Consider the following 18,359-nt stretch of genomic DNA (forward strand, 5'->3'; position numbering starts at 1 on the left):
CTCTCTCTCTCTCTCTCTCTCTCTCTCTCTCTCTCTCTCTCTCTCTCATTCTCTTTTGATGATAAGTATATCTAGTGACTAAACTGCTAAGCTATTTCAGCCTCCTTCCATGTTGAGGAATTTACTTTTCACCAGCCATGAATCCTTCCCTAAGTACCTTCTGTGGAGTTAGCGCTGGCTATTGCTGGATGTCAGTACCCTTTTCTTTAGGCCCTGTGAAGGCACTCAAGCTGTCCTCTTGCTTTTGATTCACTGACTCTGGTTCTTTCTTTTTCTGGCTTGGCTGGATGAGTACCATTTTTTTCAAGGTGGAGGAGGGTATATAATATGGGAAGAATCTCCAAATTCTTGGGTTTCCCTCATTTCAGAGTTACCCCAACTATAAAGAAATCTGAATGCCCCCTCTCTTTTTTTTCATCCCATTCTTCTTTATGTGGTTAGGTACAAGCAATTTTTGTTTCTTGTTGAAAAGGGGTGAAGTCTGGGCATACAGTGAAGTTTTCCTTCAGAATGTCTGAAGCAGGAAGGGAATCTTTGTGTGAATTTTAAAGCATAAGCTCATGGGTGCAGGATTTTTCTGCTGATCAGGTTAAAGATGAACATATTAAAGATTTCCTCAGTGTTAATTCATAAGACTATTTTTGGTCATACTTTCTTGTCCTGTGGATTAATTTTTAATTGCTTTATCTCAAGAACACAAATATCCATTTAGAGAATATTGTGAAAGTTAATGAAGATTGGAGAAAATGGCTAGGCCTCTATCTTTTACTCATATAACCTAGAAAATACTATGCCTCTCTTAAAACAACTTCATGTTACATCAGATATTTTGACTATCATATCATAACATTGATGTATGTTGAATTTGCTTTATTAATTTCAGTAGAATTGTGATCTCATTGATGACACTTCCTCCATTGGTTCAGATCAAAACCCTTCTAAACATTCTCATGTTGTCCAATGTTTGCTTATGCCTCCCCATAAATGTTGACCAGGTGATCTTACCTTAGGAGGTTTTCTCTAAACCTCTTGACAAATTATGGGTACTGATGGTGTTCATGGGCTACTCATCAGTTATGTCTCATTTTCACTGCAAATCCTTTTTTAACTTTTCCAAAAATACAACTTCTTTGATTATACTTTTGTAGTACTATGCCAGCATTTTTTTTTTTTGCTGGTAACATTTTAAAACCATCCAACTCTCCATTGTTCTGTGATTGAACGTCAGTTTTTTGGAAATGGTGATAGTCTTTGCTTGGAGTCTGATAAAATCTGCATATATTTTCTGGATGAATGGCTATTTAGTCACACTTCTTCCATCTTGCACTTGTGAAATTAATGTTTTTTAACTTAAGTGTAAAACAACATATAATCCATTAAATTTCATTTTATTGGATTCAACCCAATTGTTATAGGCTATTTGAGTTCTTTTTGGATCCCTGTCATCCAACACATTAGCTATGCCATTGATTACTTTATTCAAGTCACTGATTATAATTTTAAAAAGCAAAGGGAAGATTCCTTGTAGCATAATACTCAAGACTTCCTTCCAAGTTGACTTTACACTATTGACCAGTATTCTTTGGGCTTACCATTCATTTCTGAATGGATGTAACTATAATTGTTATTAGTCCAAGTGTCTTCTTGCCCACAAGATTAGCATAGGAGACCTCATCAAATATTTTGTCAAAATCCAAGTAATTTCAATAATTGTCCAATCTACAATTTTAGGACCCTAGCAATTGAATGAGGTTAATGATAGACCATAGATTTGGAGCTAGAAGGGAGGTCAGAAGCTCCCCTAATCCAACCCCTTTATTTCACATTTGAGAAAATCGAGAATCAGAGAAGTTAAGGAAGTTGCCCAAGGCCATTCATGACTAGAGAGGTGGGACTTGAACTTAAGCCCTCTTTGTGTTTTTGTCACTGTTGATGGTGCCTTTTAATGATCTATTTGTTTTTGGAGGGAGGAATGCAGGGAAATTGGGGTTAAGTGATTTGCCCAAGGTCCCAGGGCTAGTAAGTGTTAAGTGTCTGAGGTCGGATTTGAACTCAGGTTCTCCTGACTTCAGTGCTGGTGCTCTATTCACTGAGTCACCTGACTGTCCCCTTAATGATCTATTTTTAATAAAGCTCTTTGTAATCACTATTTCTTTTTCTAGATGTTCATTTATTAATTCCTTAATATTATGTTTTAGTGTCTTGCTATGAAGCAAAGTTTCATGACCTAGAGTTTCCATTCTCTCCTCCCCCACCCTTTTTTTTGAAAATATAAGTGGCTTGTACCCTTTACCAGTGTTTCAGCCAGAGCAATAATTAGTAATTCCTATGCCTGGGGCAAGCAGTACAAAAGATCAAGGAGCCAAGTAATACAAAATTTGTCCTCAAATCACTTTTTAAAGAAAAATTCATCTGTGTGCATATGCGTGTGTGAGTGTGTATGTATGTTTGTGTTTGGAAGGCCCTATAATACCATCCCATGAATAGAAGAAACCTTGGAACACCTTATAGGAGACCACATATATTTTCCAGTTTTTCCTCTGTCTTGTGATTTAATTGTTCTTTTCCAAGTTCAGTGAATAACACGAGGCAGATAATGGCTTCTGTTAACAGAAACATAAAACCACAGAAGCTGTTTGTTGCCAGTGCATACTTCTATATGGTGAACACTTGCATATGTGTCCTTTGTGAACTGAAATCCTCATCAGTCCACATAATGACTCAGTATTACAACCCCCCACTATAGCTTAATCATGTCTGGAAAACACAAGGAACCAGTCCAACAAAACTCCGTGGAAAGAAATTGAATAAGGTAACTTGAGTGCTTTAGACAGTGACTCAGAGTGGGTCTTATTGTCAAAGGTCTTGAGCCTGCTATCCTTACACAATAATTTTTTTTAAAAGCACTGGAAGGAGCATTTAAGTTACTTTCACAGAAACAAAAGCTTAGTAATGGTTACATTGTAAGTATAAGTATATGCTTCCTAATGCTCAAATACATTTATACCCTTTAACTTAAATTGTTTGGGTATTGGTTGAAATGCTTTAACAGAGGAAACAAAAAAGAAAAAAGGACCCCCACCCCTTTGTCATACAAAGCATTCATGAGTTGTTTGCTTTGTTTTTGTTTAAACAATGGTTTATATTTTGCGTTTTTCTGTGGGTCAAGAGCAAAAATTTGCCCTTTGCTCCTATGAATTCTGTGTAGTATTTTGATTTGCTCTCAAGAAAACTAGTTTAGAGATTTCTCTTTTCCAACAACTTAGCTGATGTAAATTAGTCTTGTTATTCTGTACTATCAATCACCCAGGCTGAACATGTGTTTGCAAACATTTTTTGAACTGAAGTTCATGTTTTGACAAATGTATGTTTTTGAAGTGTATGATTTATGAAATGTGTTTGTTTCACAGGTATAGGCTGTTAAAGAATAGCATATACTTCACCATTTGGAGTAAAATGAATGTTTCTTTAAGGCCAGTCAAAATCATGGAAGCAGATTGCAAATATTTGGACGGAATATGTCTATTATATATTTTACACTGTAACCTCTTAGCTTTCAAGAACTTAGTCCCTCGAGGTACTTCTGTAACCTCTTTATACAAGTGATTCTATCAAAATTAAGGGCTGCTATAAAGATATTTTCTGAAATAATAAATGAGAACAGCATTTTTAACTTAGATTGCCCTCCTGAAATTTATTCCTTGCTTCTTGTGCTATGTGGAATCCCCATTCTATTACTCCCTTTTATTCTTGCAGTCTTCCCTCTCTACTCCTATCTCCTGAAAAATGGCTTATTGTGCTCCCAGAGATACCTTATTCATGCTCCCTTCTCCAATGGGGGCCCATTTATTTCAGGGACAGGAGAAAAAACTGCCATATCTCTTGCTCCCTTGGTGAACAGCATATCCTCACTCTGGTGCCATTGCTCAGCATCTTCTTTAAAATTCACCTCATTTGTTCATAGAGCCCATTTGAGGGTACTGTTGATGTCCTCTACTAACCCTTGGGCCATTTCCTCATTTTCATTAATGATGTTTAGCACTTAGATCACAATCTTATTGGTACTCCAATCACTATTAGTAACTCCACTAATTTAAATATTTATATCAATGACAATTGAACTCCCTTGACTCCAAGTTCAACTTTCTCAACTTTGTAATCTACTTTAACATTACCATGACACATGAGCATGAAGAGAATATTGGATTTGTATCATTGGATCATATGTTTAGAGCTTAAAGAGGACTTAGAGACCACTGAGTCTCAACCCCCTCATTTTACAATTGAGATTGTGAGGTTAATTGACTTGTTCATGATCACAAAGCTAGTGAAAGTCTGAGGCATGATTTGAACTCAGATTTTCCTGACTTCAAGTCCATTGATCTATCTACAGTGTGGCTTACCTGCTTTTGCAGGTGTAAAGGCAAACAAACAAGTACTTACAGCCTTGTTTCAGTTGAGCCTTGCCTCTGATTATACCAAGTCTTTGTTAAGAAACAGAACTTGTGAAACCCACAGTGGGAGTGACTTGCCAAAGACAGGAACAGGAAGGACTTAAGAGGAGGGTGGAACATGGAGAAGCTAATGACCATATAAAAGGAGAAGCACAAGCTGGGAGAGAGCAGAACTGAGAGGGGACCACTTGTGGTGCCTGGCACTCTGTTTGTCTATTCTGTCTGTATTGATTTGTGTTTGTAATACTTTGTACAGAAGCCCTGGAACCTTACTGGAAGCCCTAAAAGAAGATTTTCTTGTCTGTTTACAGAAGTCCTGGAGGAGGGTTTCAGAGGTCCTGGGACTATACTGACGATTTGTGCTGAGTTGTGGGTCTGTGTTGATCTCATAGACACATAGTGAATTGATGATGGTGCTAGAAACGTGCATGAATGTTGTTTTGGCTCTGGTAAGCTTAGTGTTCCCAGAAACAGAAACTGTGAAGGACTTGAGGTAGACTGGACACTGTGAGCTTCAATATGGAATGGGAGCTGGACAAGGAACTAGACAAGGAGCTGGGATAAAGAACTGGGTGAGAAGCTGAGAGCTTCCTGCCTATGAATCCAGGTGACAATTGGGTAGATTCAGGCAAAAGCTAGAGCCATGGAAGAGGAACCATGGAATTTGGGAGCCAGCCTCCAGCCAAGATGAAAAGACATCCTTGTGTACTTAGTGCTGAATGAGAATATTATGATTTATTCTGTCCTAGGGGTGGGAGAACTTTGTACTTTGTACCTTGTACTCCCTAAGGATGATTGAGTTAAGGATAATTGGAAACTAATCTGCAATGAAGAAGAAAGAAGACTGTAATAGTTAATGGAATTTAAAGATCCCCCTGTATTGGCTTGGTTTTCAGGTTGTGTTGAAACCCAGAGCTTGTGAATCCCACAAGTTGGAAGGACTTATTGATGTGAAGAGAGAGGGCTGAACTGGGAGGAGCTGGTGCCATGGATTTACAGAGAGGCCCAAGCAGAGAGAGGCCAGAAGAACTTTTGAGAGCAGCATTGTGGAGGCAGAGAGAGAAAGAGAGGATTACTGAGGGCCAGTTGGAGCTTCCCAAGACTTTTTTAGAGCTGCTACCTGGAACTGCCAAGGACTGAGGTGACATGGCTGTGATGCCAGTATTTTGTCTGTCTGTTTTGATGTTGTTTTGCCAGATTCGTCTGCTGGTAAAGGACAGTGCTGTTGTTGCAGAGGTCCTGGAACAATGCTGTTGGTTCAGAAGCCCCAAAGAAAGATTTTCTTGTTGTATGTTTACAGAAATCCTGGAAGAGGGTCTTACTGATGTTTTCAGGGGTTCTGAGACTGTTCTGCAGGCAGAGAGTGAATTGATGAGGACACTGGCAATCTATCTTGTGGCTTTGTTGGGCTCTGTCTCCCCAGGAACAGAGATTGCTGAGAACTTGCTTCAGGTCAAGATGAAGAAAAGACCTCTCTTTGGGTATTAAATGCTGTGATGATACCTTAAACTTATTGTAGCTCAGGGGTAGATGGCCTTTGTGCTCTCCACTGCCCCTTTTGAGAAGGTGCTTAGTGTTAACTGATGATAATTGTAATTCAGTTATGATCCAGGGGTTGGAAACTTTTGACTTTTTTGTGCTCTGTGACTGATCAAATGAATATACTTTGTTTATGACTGGAAACTAATCTCCATTTGAGAAGAGAGACTTTGTGATTGACTAAATGAATGTACTGCTCAGGGGTGGAGTAGTACTTGGAAATTATTGAATTATACTTGGTGAATGCTGTATTTTTATTTTCTCCATTCTGTGAATGTTTTGCCTTAATTTGTCACTGAATAAAATAGAGAGTTACTATGCTGGTATTCTGAACCTTGGAAGTTGCCTCTGCTTGGCATTACAAAGACTTTTTGACTGAGAGATTAAGATAATGTGACCTAGGGATGGGAAAATTGTGACCTTTGTACTTTGTATCCCTTAAGGAGGATTGCTCCTTAAGGATGATTGAGTTAAAGACTTACTGAATGATATATTTTGTTTAAAACTATATGACCACTTTAGTGATAAGTTGTTATATCATTGTGAATGCTGTACTTTGGTTTCTGTGAATGCTTTGCCTTAGTTTCCTGCTGAATAAATAGAGAGTTGACTATACTATGTGACCAGAACATAAAAGCTATTCACAACAGCAGTCCTCGGAGAGCTACTTATGCTTGGGTTTACAACAGGAAGAAGACAAGGTTTCAAATACTAGCTTTTGCACTTATTAGCTATGTGACTGACTGTGGGCAAGTCACTTAGACTAAATGATCTTTAAGATTCTTTCCAGCTCTAAATCCTATCATTATAAGAAATGTCTACAGGTGGTTACAATTTAGATCTCACAATCGTCACAAATTACTTCACTTCTAAAAACTTTAATTCTGAGAATCATTTGCATGATCTTTACATTTTCATTTTCTACTTCCCCCAAATACATACTTATACAGAACCTGATCTTCATCTTCAGTAAGATCACCATTTCTTTGATCACTCTCCATTTCCTAGTCCATTACCTTTATATTGGTTTTATTTCACTACTTTCTGAACTTTAAGCTTATATTTAGTTATCTACTAACTATAGGCATTTGACCCTGGGTACTTACAGTATTCTTTCTCTGATAAGTTTCAACCTAGGACCATGCTGCTATTTAGTTCCTCTTCATCTATTGCCAAGTTGTTGAATCTCTTCACAGGAAGTCATGAAACCATTTTTATGGGTCCAATAAAAATTCAGACAGTTTAACTACCAGTATTACTAGGGTGGAGTCACCACAATTTTGGCATAGTATGCTGAAATTTAGGCAGCACATTTCATTTTCTAGAAGTCCTCCATACTACCAATTCCATGCCATATATTCGTCCAGCAATCATCAGTCATACCCATTTCTCTCCCCTCCAATCTGTAGCATGACTATTCAGGTCTCTTATCCAGATCTAGACTACTAACCACCTCCTATGACCTGTAGCCCACCACTACTTCTCCCAGACATTTTCAATTCATCCTAGAGTCAACAGCCACCAAGAAGCCTCACTGCCTTCTCAATCTTCATCTCTTTCCAGAGATTTGATAAGTCAATTTGTGGGCTTAATTACAGGAAGAGAACAGACTTGACTACCTTATGGATGGCCTGCTTTTCTCCCAATATAGATGCCCTAATCATGAGTGAGGAATAATGAAAAGTTTCCATGAAACAACAAAGATAATGTCAGTCATGAACTAGAATTGTGATCTTGAGATCATCCTCTGTCCCAAAAGAAATCCTCTCTTGACCATCAACACCTTATTTTTCAGCTGACAGGGACTTTTCTAGCATGTCATATTGGTCTTTCTGCCATGTTTATCTCTCCATTAAGCTCTCACCACTTCATACTCTTTTCTGATTTACTATCACCATACTGTATCTTTTTCAAACCTCCTCTCTCCTAAAGCCACTTCAATTCCAAATGCATCTTCCATCTCTCAATAAATAACCATGACTTCTACTTTACCAAGAAGATTAAAGTCATCTATCATGAACTCTCTCATTTATTCTTCCCATCTCCAAATCTCTTTTTTATTTGCCATTCTCCTTCTCCTTTCCTCCAATTTAAGAAGTGATGACTCTTTCTCCTCTAACTCTTCACTGAAAATCTTAAGCCTCTCTCTGGGTTCATTCCCTTTATATTTTTCACCTTGAATCTCTCCTTTTAAAGGCCCTTTCTCTTCTGTCATCAAACACACTTAAGTTTGCAGCATCCAAAAATTTCACAATAACTCTCAAAAAATCCTTTAGCTTGCCACCAACCAAATCTATCATTCAAGCTATCCTAAGTCTCTCTTCTTCCTTACTTCCAAATTTCTAGAAAAAAAAATCAATACAAAACAATTTTAAAATAAAGCCAGGACTAGTGAAATTCTTAGACAGTAAAAAAAAATTTTGGACATATTTCTGCTGAAATTTTAAAACTCTATCTCTGACTGACTAGGCAGAATTTCAAGCCACTGATGCTAACTATGCTGAAGGTCATAGGTCCCCACCTAGATTTTTTGAATTGGAGGAAAAAGAAACAAATTATGTCTTACAAGTGAAAACCTGGTAGATGTGATACATGCTAGACACTTTCTTGAGCCTTTTGTTCCCAAATAACTGCAAAGTGACTATCTCTGGCAGAACAACTAGAGGATTGTGCTTAGGATTTCAACAGCCATGCTTACAGTGATATTCCCAAGCCAAACTTTGGAGTGTATCCTGCCTAATAAAAAAAAATCACGGGCAAAGGCACATATCCCAGTCAAGCAAAAAAAAAAAAAAATCAACAAGGGACATGCAGATTCCAATGAGACAAAGCCATTACTTTTGTCAGAGATGTGGCCAGGGCAATATTTCATGCTTGAGGGATACTCTCATCCCGTTAGCTTTACTTTTAAAGTGGTAATTGACTTTTTGAGCTAATAAAAAAGAAAATATTCAAACTTCAATTCTGATAAAAGTCTAGGCAAAATAAACTTTATCAGTGCTTGCTAACGAGTACAGAAAAGAAGGTGGAACGTATTGTATTGTGAAAAACTCTCAGAGTACATACTAATGAATGGCTATATCCTTTCTTACAAGTGTTAAAATATGTGTGGTTTTGCTGACTTTGCATTTTATTTATGCAATTGATGTGAATTGTAATCCATAGGGAATGTCAAGGATAAAAGAAAAATTGAAGGAAAGGAAAACCATCATGTCCTTAAGTACAAAACACTATAAAATCTATGGGCTTATGTTGAGGAAGACCCCAAGTTAGTTGGTAGCTGTGAAGAAGACTTTCCCATAAATAAGTCTTGAGGAAGTCATCTTTGAGGTTCAATAAACAAGATTCATAGTTGCATCCTATTATTTCTGCCTCTTTAAAATAATGTCAGTCTAGGAATTTAGCCAAGATGAATTCTTCCCTTTTTTCTTATATTATTAACAGCCCCAATAATAAGCAGACAAACAGAAAAACAAACTAACAAAAAAGGTGTCAATTTGTGTTCCTGGTTTTCCAGTAGTAGAGATTATAACCAATTATATGCTGGAGTGGCTTTAGGTCAATCAAGACATAATAAAAGCTCCACTTCAATTAAAAAAAAAAAACTATGGCACACCCTTATGGCCATTTTATTTTTTAGTATGTTTTTTATTAAAATTGGACAACAAATTTTTCCTTTAAAAAGAAAATATACATTTAAAAAATTTGAAAAGAAAACTTATATACCTAGATGTATGTATTGAAATATATCTATGTGTCTAAATTTCAACTTGAGTTACTTTTATTTTTAAAATACATGTCATTGATATATTTTGTTTAATGACCCCTACATTTTCCAGTCTTCTCTCCATTTCTCAAAGAAACATCCCTTATAAAAATAATATAAATAATAGAAAGGAGAGGGTGGTGGGGGGAAAGGGTGGTAAATACAGCAAAACAAGCTAACATGTAGAAAAAGCCTAGTATTAAATGCAGTTTAGATATTATTAAAAAAATTTTTAATAAATCCTTTTCAGCAAATTGGATATATTTTCAATTTAAGATATATATATTTTTAATGCCATGTGGTTTAGGGGAAAAGTGTCTTGGATTAGAGTTAGGCAACCTGGATACTACATCACTGAATCTTTGAGCAAGATATATACCATTTCACTCTCTGTTTTCCCATTTGCATAACAGAAATGATAACTGAGATAAATTTAAATATTATATGAAGATTTTAAAGTTCTGACTATCTCAGAAATGACCATTGGAAATTCAAAGCCAGAATGCCATTTTACTCATTACTCTCATGCTCTTGCACATAGGTGAACTGAGTAAAGTCACTTTAGAATTTAAAAAGTATTAGTTACTGCCAATTTCCTCAACACTCACTCATTGTATATTATAATTTCTGATCTAATCACTGAACTGAAACTTCTCTCTCCAGCATCACTATTGTCTTTTTCATTTTAAGATCCAATGGCCTAACTTCAGTCTTACTTCTCCTAGATCTTTCTGTAACTTTGAAGATCATGTATCTAACCCACATCTTGAAGATGCTTTCCTTCTCTGATGTACCTAACAATATTTTTCCTGATTCTTTTCCTATGTATCTATAATAGTAATGAAATTTGGAAATCCCTTTGTACTGACAAGCTAACAGGCATTTAGCACTTAGTGTCAAACTAATTATATCAAGCCTCCATTAAAGAAACATAAGGTATGAACCCCTATTGCTGACATAACAGGGAGAGGCTGAACAGGGAGGAGCTAATACCATAATAAGGAAAAGCCCCATCTGGGAGAGTCAGAATTTCTTGGGGTAAGCATCCTAGAGGCAGAGTAGCTGCTATGAGAGAGAGAGAGAGAGAGAGAGAGAGAGAGAGAGAGAGAATCTCTCAGGGAGCATCTGGAGGCTGGGCTGCTACTGCTGGACTGAAGACTTAACTAAGAATTGAGAAGAACTGAGAAGAGAAATGAGAGTTGAGAACTGAGACAGAATTTTTTGGAGCAAGCCCCATGGAGGCTGGATAAAGTGATTTTGATTTTGAGAATGGAGCTGGAGAAAGTAATTTTGATTTTTGATAACAGAACTTGTGGTGGTGGAGCTTCTTCTGTTAGCCAGCCAAACTCCTTCTGAGACCTTCTGAGAACCAGCCAGAGCTGCTGAAGACTTCTGAAGGCCAACAGAGCTGCCGAGGTCTTCTGAGGAACAGCTGGAGCTGCCAGAGGGAGCATGACTGTGGTGTTGGTACTTTGTCTGTCTGTTTTGGATCTATGTTGATTTCACAGGCAGAAAGTGAATTGAGATGATAGTGCTGACCATGTATGTGAATATTGTTGTAATTCTGCTAAGCTTGATGTGTGTAGATATTGTTGTGGCTCTGTTAAGTTTTCTCTTCCCAGGAAGAGAAACTGTGAAGGATTTGAGGTGGACTGGACACTGTGTGTGAGCTTAAATATGGAACAGGAACTGCATGGAGAGATGGACAAAGAATTAGGAGCTGCCTGCCTTTGAACCCAGGTGACAGTTTGGTGGATTCAGGTAGGAGCTGGAACCATGGAAGAGGAACCATAGAAGCTAAGAGCCTGCCTTGAGTCAAGATGAAAAGACCTCTCAATGGGTCTGATGATTTAAATTGTAACTTACTTGTGACTGAGGGGTGGATGGCCCTTATACTTTCCACTACTCCTTAAGAGGGTACTGAGTAGTGACTGATAAAATTGTAACTTAATTGCACTCCATGGGTGAAGGACTTTGGCTTTTGTACTTTGTGATTGAAGTAAGGACTTTGTGATTGACTAAATGAATGTACTTTGCTTAAACCTATGTGATCACTCTGGTGAAAACTATGTGGCCATTTTAGTGTTAAGTTGTTGAGTTGTGACATGGTGAATGCTGTACTTTGATTTCTGTGAATGTTTTGCTCTGATTTGTTACTGAATAAATAGAGAGTTCGTTATACTATGTAATCAGAATCTTGAAGCTGTTCACAGCAGCAATACTCTGGAAAGCTGTTCATGCTTGGCTTTACAGCATCAAACTTTTTTTGATACTATTTATTCCTCTGTCTTCCACCCATCCCTGTGAGGGGTTTACCAAGGCTCTGTCTTACTCATCCTTGTAATTTTCTTTCTATGTTCTCTCCCTTGGCAATCTCATTCTATCCTATGACTTAAGTTTGAATATCAGGCATCTGTACTACACTAGTTAGTTCTTTCCCTAGTCCCTTCATCTTCTTTCTTTTTATATTCAGGTAGTCCAATGACAATATCATTTCTGTTTCTACCTCAACTGATCTTTGGACATTTTTTTCCATGTATGATTCCTACATTTCTTCACAGGAGTGAAGAAGTAAGTGTACTGTTCCACTACTGCCCACCACTCACCTCATCCTAATTTTTCAACCCTGTTTTTTTTTAAATAAAATGTCTTTCCAGAGCCATGTTCTAGTCATTAGTCCTATCTCGCCAAGTCTTAGTGATTAGCTAGATAGTTACATTGGTTTCCTTCCCTTAGGATTTGTAGTACAACTTGACTGGAACTCATAATTTATGCTTTTGTGTGTAGACATCTGAAATCGTAGGTTTTAAGTGTTATCTCCTTTATTAGATTTTACCTATTTTGAATTTATGGTTATCACAACTGCTATACCTAGACAATAAGCTACTCATTAGATGGACTGTAAGCTCCTTGAAAGCAGGGACTATTTTTAGCTTTGAGTTCCTAGAACTTAACATAATGCCTGGCATGTAATAGGTACTTAATAATTTCTTGTTGACTTGACTATTCTTTCTATACTATAGATAGTTTCTATGACATCTAGCTTGGTAGAGAAATATAGCTATTTTTCTCCCTTCTCTTCCCTTTTTAGTGAAGGGTTAGAGGCATTTAGACTAACAGAAATTTATTTATTCTCCTTTGTCCCTTGAACAGAGAATATGATTTACTGCTAGTCAGTCATTTTATTCTGCCTCTCACTGAGAATCAGGTGCAGCTAACACTTTGGGAGAGAACAAAGGAGAAGATAGGAGAAGCAATTAACATGAGTGAACAGCCTAAACTCCTATAATGTTTCCTGCCCTTTACTTACTGGTTAAATCTGCTTAAAATTGGACATTGGCTACATTTGGTGCTCTGAATTTACTCTAGCTTATTTCCTGGCTTGTGATATGTAGAAGATATAACCATCATTATTTATCAGTAAGATTTTTTTCATTTGAATCAGGCCAAATTGAATTAGCTTAAACAGGAGACTTGAACCTCTTTTCCTTTATCTCTATATACCAGAGGCCACTCACTGGTACCTATCTCCCGGTTTTCCCTTTCAACAAGTAATGACGCATACAATAAGGAGGAGTTAAAATCAATCACTTCTCTAGCTGCCTTTGAGACTAATGAAAATAGCAAAACAGCAACTCTCAAGAACAGGAAAATCTCTGAATTAGACTCTTCTCAGATAGAAATAGAAGAGGGAAACAAGCAGTTCACTATCTGCATGAATTGTTGATTGGAACAACCACCCAACTTATTGGACCCTGCCTGCACTCTGGTCTCAGCTGTCCCATCCGGCCCATTGCACTATATTTCTAGCAGCCCTGGTGTAGCATAGTCATATTCAGCCAGGAGTGAATTTTTACTCTGACCCCTGATCTCTTCCTAAATTTCATTCAGCCAACTCAATTTGAAAACCTTGATTAGCCTCTCTCTTCCCAACCTAGTGTCCAAAGCACACATGGTTGCATGATAGCAGTACAGCATTGGCCAAGACAATCTGACCCCTCTAACTCCTGGAGGAAGCTCTCCCATTGGAGTTCCCTGCAACTTCTCCTCATCTTACATGACTCAGTTCCTATCCTCTTCCAACCCTAGGTCCATCCTCATCTAGTCTCTCAGGAAAATCTCTCTGTCATTCCAGGATGGAAAGAAACAGTGCTATCTGGGTCTACATTTCTCAGAAACTCATGTAGCTAGGTTCTGTGAAGCTTTTCCCTCTGCACTGAGGAAATTGTATATATAAAATTTTACCACAGGTTTGCAAAATTCTAGATCAATGTATATTTATCATATCTTTTTAGGTAAACTTTCTCCCTGACTAAGAGCCCATTATTGCTATTTTAAATTATGATAAAGCAATTCAAAACATTTTTAGATACTATCTTTTAACTTATACATTCACTTCTTCAAGTCCCCATTGAAAAATCTTGTCATGTCAAAATCTTTCCTATGGTCTGCATTTTCTATAGGATGAAGTACAAAGTCTTTAGCTGGGCATTTAAAATCTGCCACAATCTAGACCTTGCTTTCCTTTCCAACTAATCAATGTATGAAATGCCTCTTAAGGTTATTTCATTCATTATGCATTCTAGTCATATTAGATTGGTAGTTGTTCTTCCATTTTATCTTCTCCTTTCCTGCCTCTGGGTACTTGTATGGGATGTTCACAAAGTTTTGGAAGAATATTAAGTGGTAATTCTTTTTTGAATTGAATTTATTATGTCAATTGGGAAGAGAAGACTAAATAACAAGAAAAGAGTGAATTGTATATGACTAAAATATTTTAAATTGTGTTGTGCAAAAAACAGATAGATCAAAAGGGCTGATGGAGGCAAGAATAAAATGTCTCCTTAGGAATGAAAATGTTCTTTGAACATCATTGTAACTTTGGAGTACTCCAGAGAAGTATATGAGAATCTTCTGATTTTATAGCCTTTCATACTTGGATGCAGTTGGTTTGGAGGAAAAGGCAAAATTTTTCTTATGGCTGTCTTGAGTAACCTTTCCTGACTTTGAGGCGTAGTCTTTCAGTGATTTCTTATTCTTTACAATAGCAAACGACAAAAAAGGAAACCCAAGGTGAAGGTAGTGTTCATAGCAAAGCATAGCAGAGTACACAGATTTGAAACATTTCATTAAAAAAATAATTATGTAGAATCATCTATGGTCATATATACTTGTAAATTTTATGACAGATTTAGGTGTGATTTTCCTTGCTGTGTAACAGTTTTCTGTTATCAACCACTGAAAACAAATTTAGGAACATGGAGGCCATTTGGTCAATTTTAACAATTAGGGGCTTTTGGTGGAAAATTCATAAAAGTGCCAGTGATCATAAATAGTATAATATAACTGCAAAATTACAGAAATTTGGGATTTCTGTGTAATTAATTGTTATTTATAAGGGATATTTTGTTCCAGTATTAAATTATTTAAGGAGTCATTTTTTTGTGTGATTAATGACTCTTATTTGTCCTTGTCTCATATTTTTGTTGGAACTTTTCTGTCTGATGGGTGATGAGGAAATGTTCAACAACAGTGTTAAGTATGATTTTAGTATACCCCTATATATTTTAGTTGCTTCTGAGAACATATAAAATAGAATAAATGGAATTCCATATCAGTTTTTACTACAGTAAGAGCATAAAAGAGCATCTAAATGATATTTACTTCTTTAGCAATTTGGAATTCACATTACTATCTCCTTTGAACATGAATTCATGAATTAAGCTCTAAGACATGGTTAGTCATACAATTCTGGGGGTGAGAAACTTGATGTCTTGAGGCTATATGTGGCCTTCTAGGTCCTTGACTGTGGTCTTTTGACTAAGCCTGAGTTTGACAGAAGAAATCCTTTTATTAAGGGGATTTGTTCTCTAAAGTTTGGATTCAGTCAAAGGGCCACACTTGAAGACCTAGAGGACTGCATGTGGACTTGAGACATCAGGTTCCCCACCCATGGATGAGATCTGGCTTCTTTCTAATAGTTAAAAATATTTGAACTTCAAATCTTCACTTATTCAGCAAGTATTTTTTAATGCTATGTTCTAGGTACTAGATATAGAAAGCTTAAAACAAAGAAACCCTGCCATCAAGAAACTTTCATTTTCTAGGGAAAGGGGAAAGCAACATAAACACAGTTAAGTAAATGCAAAATATATTCAATGTAATTACAAAGCAATTTCCCAAGGGGAGAGAACTAGAAACAGGAAGGGGTTTAGAGGGAGGTATTATTAGGGGAAAATAAAGGTGGGCCTGATATATCTGAGCCCATGAATATTAGAAAAACAGAATGGCAGGACCATTCCAGCCACTGCTTCAGCAGTCAAATATGGCAGCATTTTGAGGTCCCAGTAATGGATCACTGTACCATTCTATATATTTAAATAGCCTCTCATTAAGTAAACTATCCAATCATTTCTGACCTACTACTTCTTGAACTCCTTGGCTGAATATTCACCCAGGTCATACTCACTAATCACAGGTGTCCCCTAAAGTTCTCTCTTATACTCTCCCTCTATATTATTTCTCACCAGGTCCCATGGATTTATTTGCCATCTTTATGCAAATGATTTTCAGGTCTATTTGTCTGTCCCTAATCTCTCTTGTCCTTCCTGTCCTCTAGTCTTGAATCTCAAAATGCAATTATACATTTCAAATTGGATGTCCCACAGAGATCTTAAATTCAACACATCCAAAACTGATTTCATTATCTTTTTTCTTAACCCCCTTTCTCCTCCTAACTTCCTTATTATTGTTAAGGGTACAACCATCCTCCCAGTTAGCCAGGCTCACAATCTAGTAGCCATCCTTGGCTCCTCATTGTAATGGGAATGTAAATTTAAGATCTTCCCTGCCCCCTAGGCCCTTTGATAGGCTTAAGTGCACCTGGAGCCTGTGGCTAGAGGCTTGTTTTTCAGGAGATACTTTGTGATTGGGCAGTGGGTCAAGAAGGTTGTTATAGTCTCTGAGCCAGGAGAAGGCTATTTAAACCCTGATGGGAGGCTTTGCTTTGGGGCTCACTTTGAGAAGTGTTGTGTGATTTGACCAGATGAGACTCTGGACAGCCATTGAGAGCCCCCAGCTTTGAAAACCCAGATGTTGATGCTTCCCTCTCTGGTAACTGTGACTAGGTATGGATGTATGTGATGGTCAAATAGTTGGAGGCCTGTCTGCTTGAAATATTTCTCTATTTTCTTGTAACTTCTGTCTGTATACTCTGAAGTTCAGGGTGCTGACTTTTTTGCCTGAACTAGGTAAATGATATGTTTGATTGGTTAAAGCAAGATTGTTAGCCCATTTTGCTTTCCTTTAGAAAAGCAGATCTAAGAACCTGTGTTGGCAGCCACCCTGAGGATGCTGGGGTGCTTGCTGCTACACTCACTCTCTCATATCCCCCTATTTCCATTCTAATTATACCTTTGTACCATCTTGCATACATTCCCTTCTCCCCTTTGACACTGCCACCTCCTTGGTACTGTACTTTTGTAGTACCCTGGTAGATGGTTTCCATGCCTCAAGCCTTTTCCCATTCTAGTCTGTCTTCATCTCAGTTGTCAAATTGATCTTCCTTATGTGCTGATGACTGTATCACTCCCTGACCCCCATTCAATAAACTCCAGTGGCTCCCTATTATTTCTAGTATCAAATATAAAATCCTCTGTTTGACTTTTAAAACTCTTTGTAACCTGCCTTATTCCTACCTTTCCAGTCTTCGTATACATTATTCCCCTCCATGTACTCTATAATCCAGTGAAACTGGCCTCCTTGTTTGAGATGCCTATGCAACATCCAATCAGAAACATTCAATGGACAGGTGCTGATGTCATATTGGAGCTCAGGAGAAACTTTATAGCTCTTGGAGTCACCTGCATAGAGATTATAATTGAACTCAAGAATGATGGAGGACAAGAAAGGGCCTATGTAAGAACCTTGCAGCATACTCACAGTTGCAAACAAAACATGGATCATGACCCAGATTGAGGAAATAGGAAAGAGATCTAGAAAGAGCAGCCAGATAGGAGGAGAAGGAGAAAAAAAATGCTACAAATACCCAGACAATGGGCAATATCTAGGAAGGAAGTTGTAGTAACAATGATAAATATAACAAAGAAGTATGTAGATATAAAAGGGCACTAAATCTGGCAATTCACTCATTGGTAAAGAAATATTGTGGAGAAAAAAAATCATTTAGAGAGAGCTATTTCAATTTAATGGTGCTGGTGCTTCCTGCTGCCGCCTGTGCTCTAAACTGACTCCCACTCTGGTGTCACAGACTTCTCCTGCCGACCTCTTAAGTTGCCTTAGACTGGGAAAATGTACCATCCTGACATTTTGTTGATTCTGCCAATCCAAAATCCTATTTGAAGCACTATTTTAAATTTGGAGGTGAATGTTGGAGGGGTTTGGCTAGGTTGCTGCCTCTAATCTGCCTTCTTGGGTTTACCCCTTCCATTTCCTTAGTTCTAATCACATGATCACTACTCTAGTTTCGGGCTCTCCCAATTGTTGTCCCTGCCTCAAACCTTATCCTGCACCAACTCCTACTTTACTCATCTGGTAAAGTGGTTTTCCTAAAGTACAGATCTTGCCATGTAACTTCCCTA

General features: G+C 37.5%; 1 protein-coding gene across 1 annotated transcript in view; it reads left to right on the plus strand.

Annotated features, from left to right (window-relative positions):
* The window catches only part of LOC138176027 (cadherin-related family member 4-like), a 133,058-nt gene that overhangs the window by 47,761 nt on the left and 66,938 nt on the right, over positions 1–18,359 (plus strand). The window lies entirely within an intron of this gene.

Source organism: Petaurus breviceps, unplaced genomic scaffold, assembly GCF_028583685.1.
Source record: "Petaurus breviceps papuanus isolate PSGF00001 unplaced genomic scaffold, PetGlider_PUasm1.0 80, whole genome shotgun sequence".
In the NCBI taxonomy this organism is placed as follows: Eukaryota; Metazoa; Chordata; class Mammalia; order Diprotodontia; family Petauridae; genus Petaurus; species Petaurus breviceps.